General features: G+C 62.5%; 1 protein-coding gene across 1 annotated transcript in view; it reads right to left on the bottom strand.

Moving 5' to 3' along the window:
• Window positions 1-13,319, bottom strand: part of LOC142488276 (cyclin-Y) — a 63,817-nt gene that overhangs the window by 17,939 nt on the left and 32,559 nt on the right. The window lies entirely within an intron of this gene.

Raw genomic sequence — 13,319 nt, 5'->3', positions numbered from 1 at the left:
GACTGGGTGGGAGGGAGGAGACTGGGTGGGAGGGAGGAGACTGGGTGGGAGGGAGGAGACTGGGACTGGGTGGGAGGGAACTGGGACTGGGTGGGAGGGAGGAGACTGGGTGGGAGGGAGGAGACTGGGTGGGAGGGAGGAGACTGGGTGGGAGGGAGGAGACTGGGTGGGAGGGAGGAGACTGGGAGGGAGGGAGGAGACTGGGAGGGAGGGAGGAGACTGGGAGGGAGGGAGGAGACTGGGTGGGAGGGAGGAGACTGGGAGGGAGGAGACTGGGTGGGAGGGAGGGAGGAGACTGGGTGGGAGGGAGGGAGGAGACTGGGTGGGAGGGAGGGAGGAGACTGGGTGGGAGGGAGGGAGGAGACTGGGTGGGAGGGAGGGAGGAGACTGGGTGGGAGGGAGGGAGGAGACTGGGTGGGAGGGAGGGAGGAGACTGGGTGGGAGGGAGGGAGGAGACTGGGTGGGAGGGAGGGGACTGGGTGGGAGGGAGGGAGGGGACTGGGTGGGAGGGAGGGAGGGGACTGGGTGGGAGGGAGGGAGGGGACTGGGAGGGAGGGAGGGGACTGGGTGGGAGGGAGGGGACTGGGTGGGAGGGAGGGAGGGGACTGGGTGGGAGGGAGGGAGGGGACTGGGTGGGAGGGAGGGAGGGGACTGGGTGGGAGGGAGGGGACTGGGTGGGAGGGAGGGAGGGGACTGGGTGGGAGGGAGGGAGGGGACTGGGTGGGAGGGAGGGGACTGGGTGGGTGGGTGGGAGGGGACTGGGTGGGTGGGAGGGAGGGGACTGGGAGGGAGGGGACTGGGAGGGGGGGGACTGGGAGGGAGGGAGGGGACTGGGAGGGAGGGAGGGGACTGGGAGGGAGGGAGGGGACTGGGTGGGAGGGAGGGGACTGGGTGGGAGGGAGGGGACTGGGTGGGAGGGAGGGGACTGGGAGGGAGGGAGGGGACTGGGTGGGAGGGAGGGGACTGGGTGGGAGGGAGGGGACTGGGTGGGAGGGAGGGGACTGGGTGGGAGGGTGGGAGGGAGGGGACTGGGTGGGAGGGTGGGAGGGAGGGGACTGGGTGGGAGGGTGGGAGGGAGGGGACTGGGTGGGAGGGAGGGGACTGGGTGGGAGGGGACTGGGTGGGAGGGTGGGAGGGAGGGGACTGGGTGGGAGGGTGGGAGGGAGGGGACTGGGTAGGAGGGTGGTAGGGAGGGGACTGGGTGGGAGGGTGGGAGGGAGGGGACTGGGTGGGAGGGTGGGAGGGAGGGGACTGGGTGGGAGGGTGGGAGGGAGGGGACTGGGTGGGAGGGTGGGAGGGAGGGGACTGGGTGGGAGGGTGGGAGGGAGGGGACTGGGTGGGAGGGTGGGAGGGAGGGGACTGGGTGGGAGGGGACTGGGTGGGAGGGTGGGAGGGAGGGGACTGGGTGGGAGGGTGGGAGGGAGGGGACTGGGTGGGAGGGTGGGAGGGAGGGGAATGGGTGGGAGGGTGGGAGGGAGGGGAATGGGTGGGAGGGTGGGAGGGAGGGGAATGGGTGGGAGGGTGGGAGGGAGGGGAATGGGTGGGAGGGTGGGAGGGAGGGGAATGGGTGGGAGGGAGGGGAATGGGTGGGAGGGTGGGAGGGAGGGGAATGGGTGGGAGGGTGGGAGGGAGGGGAATGGGTGGGAGGGTGGGAGGGGAATGGGTGGGAGGGGAATGGGTGGGAGGGTGGGAGGGAGGGGAATGGGTGGGAGGGTGGGAGGGAGGGGAATGGGTGGGAGGGTGGGAGGGAGGGGAATGGGTGGGAGGGTGGGAGGGAGGGGAATGGGTGGGAGGGTGGGAGGGTGGGAGGGAGGGGAATGGGTGGGAGGGTGGGAGGGAGGGGAATGGGTGGGAGGGTGGGAGGGAGGGGAATGGGTGGGAGGGTGGGAGGGAGGGGGGAGGGTGGGAGGGAGGGGAATGGGTGGGAGGGTGGGAGGGAGGGAATGGGTGGGAGGGTGGGAGGGAGGGGAATGGGTGGGAGGGTGGGAGGGAGGGGAATGGGTGGGAGGGTGGGGAATGGGTGGGAGGGTGGGAGGGAGGGGAATGGGTGGGAGGGTGGGAGGGAGGGGAATGGGTGGGAGGGTGGGTGGGAGGGAGGGGAATGGGTGGGAGGGTGGGTGGGAGGGGAATGGGTGGGAGGGTGGGTGGGAGGGAGGGGAATGGGTGGGAGGGTGGGTGGGAGGGGAATGGGTGGGAGGGTGGGTGGGAGGGGAATGGGTGGGAGGGGAATGGGTGGGAGGGTGGGTGGGAGGGGAATGGGTGGGTGGGTGGGAGGGGAATGGGTGGGAGGGTGGGTGGGAGGGAGGGAGGGGAATGGGTGGAAGGGTGGGTGGGAGGGAGGGGAATGGGTGGGAGGGTGGGTGGGAGGGGAATGGGTGGGAGGGTGGGTGGGAGGGAGGGGAATGGGTGGGAGGGTGGGTGGGAGGGAGGGGAATGGGTGGGAGGGTGGGTGGGAGGGAGGGGACTGGGTGGGAGGGAGGGAGGGGACTGGGTGGGAGGGAGGGAGGGGACTGGGTGGGAGGGAGGGAGGGGACTGGGTGGGAGGGGACTGGGTGGGAGGGAGGGAGGGGACTGGGTGGGAGGGAGGGGACTGGGTGGGAGGGAGGGGACTGGGTGGGTGGGTGGGAGGGGACTGGGTGGGTGGGAGGGAGGGGACTGGGAGGGAGGGAGGGGACTGGGAGGGGGGGGACTGGGAGGGAGGGAGGGGACTGGGAGGGAGGGAGGGGACTGGGTGGGAGGGAGGGGACTGGGTGGGAGGGGACTGGGTGGGAGGGAGGGGACTGGGTGGGAGGGAGGGGACTGGGAGGGAGGGGACTGGGTGGGAGGGGACTGGGTGGGAGGGAGGGGACTGGGTGGGAGGGAGGGGACTGGGTGGGAGGGAGGGGGGTGGGAGGGAGGGGACTGGGTGGGAGGGAGGGGACTGGGTGGGAGGGAGGGGACTGGGTGGGAGGGTGGGGACTGGGTGGGAGGGTGGGAGGGAGGGGACTGGGTGGGAGGGTGGGAGGGAGGGGACTGGGTGGGAGGGTGGGAGGGAGGGGACTGGGTGGGAGGGTGGGAGGGAGGGGACTGGGTGGGAGGGTGGGAGGGGACTGGGTGGGAGGGTGGGGACTGGGTGGGAGGGTGGGAGGGGACTGGGTGGGAGGGTGGGGACTGGGTGGGAGGGGACTGGGTGGGAGGGGACTGGGTGGGAGGGTGGGAGGGAGGGGAATGGGTGGGAGGGTGGGAGGGAGGGGAATGGGTGGGAGGGTGGGAGGGAGGGGAATGGGTGGGAGGGTGGGAGGGAGGGGAATGGGTGGGAGGGTGGGAGGGAGGGGAATGGGTGGGAGGGTGGGAGGGAGGGGAATGGGTGGGAGGGTGGGAGGGAGGGGAATGGGTGGGAGGGTGGGAGGGAGGGGAATGGGTGGGAGGGTGGGAGGGAGGGGGGAGGGTGGGAGGGAGGGGAATGGGTGGGAGGGTGGGAGGGAGGGGAATGGGTGGGAGGGTGGGAGGGGAATGGGTGGGAGGGTGGGAGGGAGGGGAATGGGTGGGAGGGTGGGAGGGAGGGGAATGGGTGGGAGGGTGGGTGGGAGGGAGGGGAATGGGTGGGAGGGTGGGTGGGAGGGAGGGGAATGGGTGGGAGGGTGGGAGGGGAATGGGTGGGAGGGTGGGTGGGAGGGGAATGGGTGGGAGGGTGGGTGGGAGGGGAATGGGTGGGAGGGTGGGTGGGAGGGGAATGGGTGGGAGGGTGGGTGGGAGGGGAATGGGTGGGAGGGTGGGTGGGAGGGGAATGGGTGGGAGGGTGGGTGGGAGGGGAATGGGTGGGAGGGTGGGTGGGAGGGAGGGGAATGGGTGGGAGGGTGGGTGGGAGGGAGGGGAATGGGTGGGAGGGAGGGAGGGGAATGGGTGGGAGGGTGGGTGGGAGGGAGGGGAATGGGTGGGAGGGTGGGTGGGAGGGAGGGGAATGGGTGGGAGGGTGGGTGGGAGGGAGGGGAATGGGTGGGAGGGTGGGTGGGAGGGGAATGGGTGGGTGGGAGGGAGGGGAATGGGTGGGAGGGTGGGTGGGAGGGAGGGGAATGGGTGGGAGGGTGGGTGGGAGGGAGGGGAATGGGTGGGAGGGTGGTAGGGAGGGGAATGGGTGGAAGGGTGGGAGGGAGGGGAATGGGTGGGAGGGTGGGAGGGAGGGGAATGGGTGGGAGGGGAATGGGTGGGAGGGAGGGGAATGGGTGGGAGGGAGGGGAATGGGTGGGAGGGAGGGGAATGGGTGGGAGGGAGGGGAATGGGTGGGAGGGAGGGAACTGGGTGGGAGGGGAATGGGTGGGAGGGAGGGAACTGGGACTGGGTGGGAGGGAACTGGGACTGGGTGGGAGGGAACTGGGACTGGGTGGGAGGGAGGGAACTGGGACTGGGTGGGAGGGAACTGGGACTGGGTGGGAGGGAGGGAACTGGGACTGGGTGGGAGGGAGGGAACTGGGACTGGGTGGGAGGGAACTGGGACTGGGTGGGAGGGAACTGGGACTGGGTGGGAGGGAACTGGGACTGGGTGGGAGGGAACTGGGACTGGGTGGGAGGGAACTGGGACTGGGTGGGAGGGAGGGAACTGGGACTGGGTGGGAGGGAACTGGGACTGGGTGGGAGGGAACTGGGACTGGGTGGGAGGGAGGGGACTGGGAGGGAGGGGACTGGGTGGGAGGGAGGGGACTGGGTGGGAGGGAGGGAGGGGACTGGGTGGGAGGGAGGGAACTGGGACTGGGTGGGAGGGAACTGGGACTGGGTGGGAGGGAACTGGGACTGGGTGGGAGGGAGGGAACTGGGACTGGGTGGGAGGGAGGGAACTGGGACTGGGTGGGAGGGAGGGAACTGGGTGGGAGGGAGGGAACTGGGACTGGGTGGGAGGGAACTGGGACTGGGAGGGAACTGGGACTGGGTGGGAGGGAGGGAACTGGGACTGGGTGGGAGGGAACTGGGACTGGGTGGGAGGGAGGGAACTGGGACTGGGTGGGAGGGAACTGGGACTGGGTGGGAGGGAACTGGGACTGGGTGGGAGGGAGGGAACTGGGACTGGGTGGGAGGGAACTGGGACTGGGTGGGAGGGAGGGAACTGGGACTGGGTGGGAGGGAACTGGGACTGGGTGGGAGGGAACTGGGACTGGGTGGGAGGGAGGGAACTGGGTGGGAGGGAACTGGGACTGGGTGGGAGGGAACTGGGACTGGGTGGGAGGGAGGGAACTGGGACTGGGTGGGAGGGAGGGAGGGAACTGGGACTGGGTGGGAGGGAGGGAGGGAACTGGGTGGGAGGGAGGGAACTGGGACTGGGTGGGAGGGAGGGAGGGAACTGGGACTGGGTGGGAGGGAGGGGACTGGGTGGGAGGGAGGGAACTGGGACTGGGTGGGAGGGAACTGGGACTGGGTGGGAGGGAACTGGGACTGGGTGGGAGGGAACTGGGACTGGGTGGGAGGGAGGGAGGGAACTGGGACTGGGTGGGAGGGAGGGAACTGGGACTGGGTGGGAGGGAGGGAACTGGGACTGGGTGGGAGGGAGGGAACTGGGACTGGGTGGGAGGGAGGGAGGGAACTGGGACTGGGTGAGAGGGAGGGAGGGAACTGGGACTGGGTGGGAGGGAGGGAACTGGGACTGGGTGGGAGGGAACTGGGACTGGGAGGGAACTGGGACTGGGTGGGAGGGAACTGGGACTGGGTGGGAGGGAGGGAACTGGGACTGGGTGGGAGGGAACTGGGACTGGGTGGGAGGGAGGGAACTGGGACTGGGTGGGAGGGAGGGAACTGGGACTGGGTGGGAGGGAACTGGGACTGGGTGGGAGGGAGGGAGGGAACTGGGACTGGGTGGGAGGGAACTGGGACTGGGTGGGAGGGAACTGGGACTGGGTGGGAGGGAGGGAGGGGACTGGGAGGGAGGGAACTGGGACTGGGTGGGAGGGAACTGGGACTGGGTGGGAGGGAGGGAACTGGGACTGGGTGGGAGGGAACTGGGACTGGGTGGGAGGGAACTGGGACTGGGTGGGAGGGAACTGGGTGGGAGGGAGGGAACTGGGTGGGAGGGAGGGAACTGGGACTGGGTGGGAGGGAACTGGGACTGGGTGGGAGGGAACTGGGACTGGGTGGGAGGGAGGGAACTGGGACTGGGTGGGAGGGAACTGGGACTGGGTGGGAGGGAACTGGGACTGGGTGGGAGGGTACTGGGACTAGGTGGGAGGGAACTGGGACTGGGTGGGAGGGAGGGAACTGGGACTGGGTGGGAGGGAACTGGGACTGGGTGGGAGGGAGGGAACTGGGACTGGGTGGGAGGGAACTGGGTGGGAGGGAACTGGGACTGGGTGGGAGGGAACTGGGACTGGGTGGGAGGGAACTGGGACTGGGTGGGAGGGAACTGGGTGGGAGGGAACTGGGACTGGGTGGGAGGTAACTGGGACTGGGAGGGAACTGGGACTGGGTGGGAGGGAGGGAACTGGGACTGGGTGGGAGGGAGGGAACTGGGACTGGGTGGGAGGGCTGGAACTGGGACTGGGTGGGAGGGAGGGGACTGGGTGGGAGGGAACTGGGACTGGGTGGGAGGGAACTGGGACTGGGTGGGAGGGAACTGGGTGGGAGGGAGGGAACTGGGACTGGGTGGGAGGGAGGGAACTGGGACTGGGTGGGAGGGAACTGGGACTGGGTGGGAGGGAACTGGGACTGGGTGGGAGGGAGGGAACTGGGTGGGAGGGAGGGAACTGGGACTGGGTGGGAGGGAACTGGGACTGGGTGGGAGGGAGGGAGGGAACTGGGTGGGAGGGAACTGGGACTGGGTGGGAGGGAGGGAACTGGGAATGGGTGGGAGGGGACTGGGTGGGAGGGAGGGAGGGAACTGGGACTGGGTGGGAGGGGACTGGGTGGGAGGGAGGGAACTGGGACTGGGTGGGAGGGAGGGAGGGAACTGGGTGGGAGGGAGGGAGGGAACTGGGTGGGAGGGAGGGAGGGAACTGGGACTGGGTGGGAGGGAGGGAACTGGGACTGGGTGGGAGGGAGGGAACTGGGACTGGGTGGGAGGGAACTGGGACTGGGTGGGAGGGAGGGAACTGGGACTGGGTGGGAGGGAACTGGGACTGGGTGGGAGGGAACTGGGACTGGGTGGGAGGGAACTGGGAATGGGTGGGAGGGGACTGGGTGGGAGGGAGGGAGGGAACTGGGACTGGGTGGGAGGGGACTGGGTGGGAGGGAGGGAGGGAACTGGGACTGGGTGGGAGGGAACTGGGACTGGGTGGGAGGGAACTGGGACTGGGTGGGAGGGAATTGGGTGGGAGGGTGGGAGGGAATTGGGTGGGAGGGTGGGAGGGAACTGGGTGGGAGGGTGGGAGGGAGGGAACTGGGTGGGAGGGTGGGAGGGAGGGAACTGGGTGGGAGGGAGGGAACTGGGTGGGAGGGTGGGAACTGGGTGGGAGGGAGGGAACTGGGTGGGAGGGTGGGAGGGAGGGAACTGGGTGGGAGGGTGGGAGGGAGGGAACTGGGTGGGAGGGTGGGAGGGAGGGAACTGGGTGGGAGGGTGGGAGGGAGGGAACTGGGTGGGAGGGTGGGAGGGAGGGAGGGTGGGAGGGAACTGGGTGGGAGGGAGGGGAGGGGAACTGGGTGGGAGGGTGGGAGGGAACTGGGTGGGAGGGTGGGAGGGAGGGAGGGAACTGGGTGGGAGGGTGGGAGGGAGGGAACTGGGTGGGAGGGTGGGAGGGAGGGAACTGGGTGGGAGGGTGGGAGGGAGGGAACTGGGTGGGAGGGTGGGAGGGAGGGAACTGGGTGGGAGGGTGGGAGGGAGGGAACTGGGTGGGAGGGTGGGAGGGAGGGAACTGGGTGGGAGGGTGGGAGGGAGGGAACTGGGTGGGAGGGTGGGAGGGAGGGAACTGGGTGGGAGGGTGGGAACTGGGTGGAGGGGTGGGAGGGAGGGAACTGGGTGGGAGGGTGGGAGGGAGGGAACTGGGTGGGAGGGTGGGAGAGGGGAACTGGGTGGGAGGGTGGGAGGGAGGGAACTGGGTGGGAGGGTGGGAACTGGGTGGGAGGGTGGGAGGGAGGGAACTGGGTGGGAGGGTGGGAGGGAGGGAACTGGGTGGGAGGGAGGGAACTGGGTGGGAGGGAGGGAACTGGGTGGGAGGGTGGGAGGGGAGGGAACTGGGTGGGAGGGTGGGAGAGAGGGAACTGGGTGGGAGGGAGGGAACTGGGTGGGAGGGTGGGAGGGAGGGAACTGGGTGGGAGGGTGGGTGGGAGGGAACTGGGTGGGAGGGTGGGGTGGGAGGGAACTGGGTGGGAGGGTGGGAGGGAGGGAACTGGGTGGGAGGGTGGGGAGGGAGGGAACTGGGTGGGAGGGTGGGAGGGAGGGAACTGGGTGGGAGGGTGGGAGGGAGGGAACTGGGTGGGAGGGTGGGAGGGAGGGAACTGGGTGGGAGGGTGGGAGGGAGGGAACTGGGTGGGAGGGAGGGAACTGGGTGGGAGGGTGGGAGGGAGGGGACTGGGTGGCTGGGAGGGAGGGAACTGGGACTGGGTGGGTGGGAGGGAACTGGGACTGGGTGGGTGGGAGGGAACTGGGACTGGGTGGGTGGGAGGGAGGGAACTGGGACTGGGTGGGTGGGAGGGAGGGAACTGGGACTGGGTGGGTGGGAGGGAGGGAACTGGGACTGGGTGGGTGGGAGGGAGGGAACTGGGACTGGGTGGGTGGGAGGGAACTGGGACTGGGTGGGTGGGAGGGAACTGGGACTGGGTGGGTGGGAGGGAGGGAACTGGGACTGGGTGGGAGGGAACTGGGACTGGGTGGGTGGGAGGGAGGGAACTGGGACTGGGTGGGTGGGAGGGAGGGAACTGGGACTGGGTGGGTGGGAGGGAGGGAACTGGGACTGGGTGGGTGGGAGGGAGGGAACTGGGACTGGGTGGGTGGGAGGGAACTGGGACTGGGTGGGTGGGAGGGAGGGAACTGGGACTGGGTGGGTGGGAGGGAGGGAACTGGGACTGGGTGGGTGGGAGGGAACTGGGACTGGGTGGGTGGGAGGGAGGGAACTGGGACTGGGTGGGTGGGAGGGAACTGGGACTGGGTGGGTGGGAGGGAGGGAACTGGGACTGGGTGGGTGGGAGGGAGGGAACTGGGACTGGGTGGGTGGGAGGGAGGGAACTGGGACTGGGTGGGTGGGAGGGAACTGGGACTGGGTGGGTGGGAGGGAACTGGGACTGGGTGGGTGGGAACTGGGTGGGTGGGAGGGAACTGGGACTGGGTGGGTGGGAGGGAACTGGGACTGGGTGGGTGGGAGGGAACTGGGACTGGGTGGGTGGGAGGGAACTGGGACTGGGTGGGTGGGAGGGAACTGGGACTGGGTGGGTGGGAGGGAACTGGGACTGGGTGGGTGGGAGGGAACTGGGTGGGTGGGAGGGAGGGAACTGGGACTGGGTGGGTGGGAGGGAACTGGGACTGGGTGGGTGGGAGGGAACTGGGACTGGGTGGGTGGGAACTGGGACTGGGTGGGTGGGAGGGAGGGAACTGGGACTGGGTGGGTGGGAGGGAACTGGGACTGGGTGGGAGGGAACTGGGACTGGGTGGGTGGGAACTGGGACTGGGTGGGTGGGAACTGGGACTGGGTGGGTGGGAGGGAACTGGGACTGGGTGGGTGGGAGGGAACTGGGACTGGGTGGGTGGGAGGGAACTGGGTGGGTGGGAGGGAGGGAACTGGGACTTAGGGAACTGGGACTGGGTGGGTGGGAGGGAGGGAACTGGGACTGGGTGGGAGGGAACTGGGACTGGGTGGGAGGGAGGGAACTGGGACTGGGTGGGAGGGAACTGGGACTGGGTGGGAGGGAGGGAACTGGGACTGGGTGGGAGGGAGGGAACTGGGACTGGGTGGGAGGGAACTGGGACTGGGTGGGAGGGAACTGGGACTGGGTGGGAGGGAACTGGGTGGGAGGGAACTGGGACTGGGTGGGAGGGAACTGGGTGGGAGGGAACTGGGACTGGGTGGGAGGGAACTGGGACTGGGTGGGAGGGAACTGGGACTGGGTGGGAGGGAGGGAACTGGGACTGGGTGGGAGGGAACTGGGACTGGGTGGGAGGGGACTGGGTGGGAGGGGACTGGGTGGGAGGGAACTGGGTGGGTGAGAGGGGTGGGGGACTGGGACACTTGGGTGGCAGTGACTTAGTGACTTGTCAGTGACTTTGTCAGTGACTGGGTTGGCAGTGACTGGGTGGGTGGGTGGGAGACAGTGACTGGGTTGGCAGTGACTGGGTGGGTGGGTGGGAGACAGTGACTGGGTGACAGTGACTGGGTGGGAGCGAGTCACTGGGTGTCAGTGACTGGGTGGGTGGGTGACTTACCTTGCCACCGGACGCTTTCCCCTGCTGCCCCCGATATCCCATTAAAACTTTGGCAAGTAGTGTTATTTTATTATTTTAAGCAATAACTGATAGAAATCAAATCAATAATGTTCTTATTGGCGCTTGTGGTGATTTAAGTTTATTCTACTTTTATTAAAAGTTATGTTTTAATATATACCCAGGTAATGCGAGTGCAGACTTAATGAGGGACCTTTTCTTCTATTCTTTGGTTAGTGATAATTAGATCAACGCCCTTTCTGGCACCTATTCCTCCAACAATAGGCAGCGCGGGTCATTCGTTGATTCAATTTAATCTGTCCAATACTCATCTCAAATACCAAACTGAAAGCTCGCAACTACAGTTCTTCAAGGCATGTTGAAGCGACAATTAGTCTCGCGATTACCTCCGACACCTACAAATAAGTGTGCACAGTTTCAAAGTGCAGGGCGGGTTAAAAAACAAAAACAAAGTGTGATTTAACAGCATTAACTTTTTGGGGATATGTGGAAATCAGAATGTTACAAACTCAAATTTCTTTAAAAGTATAATTAACCCGCCAACATTTTTTGGGACAACGAGTAAATACAAAACTATATTGAAAAGAAACAATGTTTTTTTTAGGTTTCACTTTCTCTGTACAAATAATAAAACAAAAAAAAGCATTTCACAACACTACTAATTCCCATTACTTTCCTGGGAGAAACTTGTAGCCATTTAATTGATATTTAAAAACCCTATAAATTTGCAAGCCGTTATTTTCAAAGCAATACAGCATAAAACAAAGAATTGCTGTAATGGTGGGTAATAAATAGGCTTTATTAGCAGAATCTCTCTACGTTTATAGTGAATGCCCTTTAAACTAAAGGTTACTGAGTGCAGTTTAAAATTATTGATCTTAAAAATAAATGTGCTTTCCACGTAAAATGAGATTGTGGTCCTTCCAGCCATGTGTAAACCTTATTCTCAAACACACAAGCTTTCTATCAGCAGTGTCTCATCAACCCGCAAGCGTTATTTTCCCTGAGGGCATCACAATTCATGCGAGATTCGTTTAATTACGGACAGCTCCAGAGCGGTCATACATTTCTTTATTACGTTAAGCCAATGGAAATTATATTATGGTTCCTAGCCGGAGCGCACTACAAAAGCTTTCCCCAATCTAGTACTGCTTTCCTCTTCGCTTGCATATACCATACAGAGGCGGGGATTACCTCACCTCTGTATTGGAGATTCAGGATCGTGAGCTGGGCTGTCACTATATTACAGAGACTGGTTTCAACTGTAGCTAGTGGGGAAGACACTTATGGTTTAGATTGTTTAGTGCATTCCCTATTGGAAGAATGAGCAATATATGTTGGTATTAATTAAAAGGCAAAAAGACTGAAGGGTGTAGCGACAGAGTTTGAAACGTCTCATTAAATGATGTGTAGCTCATCCCCAACTCCTCCTACTAAGGCCTGGGACATAGTAAACACTTTTGTGTTGCTGCTCGCTGTTGCTTGCTGCCGCTCGCTCTACCAGGAGCTTCTTGCTGTCCTGGCAGAGGAGACAGCAAGCGCGCTTGGGAGGCGGGTATCACTGTGTGTGTGTGTCACTTGGTAGCTGTCAGTGTGTGTGTGATTGGGTAACTGTGTGTGTCACTTTGAAGTGGTCTGTGTGTTTATGTGTCACTGGGGAACGTGTGTGTGTGTGTGTGTGTGTGTGTGTGTGTGTGTGTGTGTGTGTGTGTGTGTGTATATTAAAAAATATTTAAAAAATAAAAAAAAAAATACATGAGAATAAATTATTTATTAACATTGTGCAACTTTGATAACTATATACATACACATACACCACACACATTATATTAATATATATATATATATATATATATATATATATATATTATATTAATATAATGTGTGTGTGGTGTATGTGTATGTATATAGTTATCAAAGTTGCACAATGTTAATAAATAATTTATTCTCACATGTCTTTTTTTTTCATTTTTAAAATATTATATAATATACACACACACACACACACACACACACACACACACGCATACACACACACACACACACACACACACACACACACACACACACACACACACACACACACACACACACACAGGTTCCCCAGTGACATATGTGTGATATATATACAGTATACACATGTAGAGGTATCAGTACCTTGTTAGCCGAGCTTCAATAATCAGTATTCCCTTTGCTTGCTTCATTCATTGTAACATCGCCGGAAGAAGAGATCAGTGTATCTCGAAAGCTCGCACAAATAAAAGCATTTCGTTAGCCACAGAACGGTATCATCTATTTATTTTTTGATTATATATATATAATATATATATATATATATATATATACACACACACATACACACACACACACACACACACACACACACACACACACACACACACACACACACACACACACACACCACACACCACACCTCTGTGCTGCTTCTACTCTGTCTGGTGGCTCCGACACAGTAGTAAAAATGCCAGCTGCAGCCCCATTGGATGGGAGCGGTTACGTGACCGCTCCTCCTCTCCCCCAAGCGGCAAAATTTCAAACTTGCCTGTCTCTTCTGATTTTCTCAGCCTCCGCACGCATCAGCACGCATGCGGAGGGAGGAACTATAGCCGCGCTGATTACAGATGCAGGGGCTTTGTGCATCTGTTCAGCGCGGCTCAGCCCGCCTCAGCGACGCTGATTTTACTATGTCCTAGGCCTAACACTTCGCAAGCAGCTACAGACTAGCCAATGTCACAGCAAACTAGTTGAAGCTGCTCCAGTTTTGCTCCCAAACTGCCTTACATTATAGACCCTTGCATTTTTACATTATGTAATGAACTTACATTATTGTTTTTGTAAATTAAGTAAACATTTAAGATATATATCTATATATCGATTGATCTATATCTATATATATCAGCCCAGAAAACCAGACACTCACATATGTGTAGATACAGGTGGTAGTAGGGTGCAAGCCGTCCAGGTGTTAGCA

Source organism: Ascaphus truei, chromosome 2 (assembly GCF_040206685.1).
Source record: "Ascaphus truei isolate aAscTru1 chromosome 2, aAscTru1.hap1, whole genome shotgun sequence".
Classification (NCBI taxonomy): Eukaryota; Metazoa; Chordata; class Amphibia; order Anura; family Ascaphidae; genus Ascaphus; species Ascaphus truei.
The sequence above is the reverse complement of the archived record's forward strand: the minus strand, read 5'-3'. Positions and strand labels throughout refer to the sequence as shown.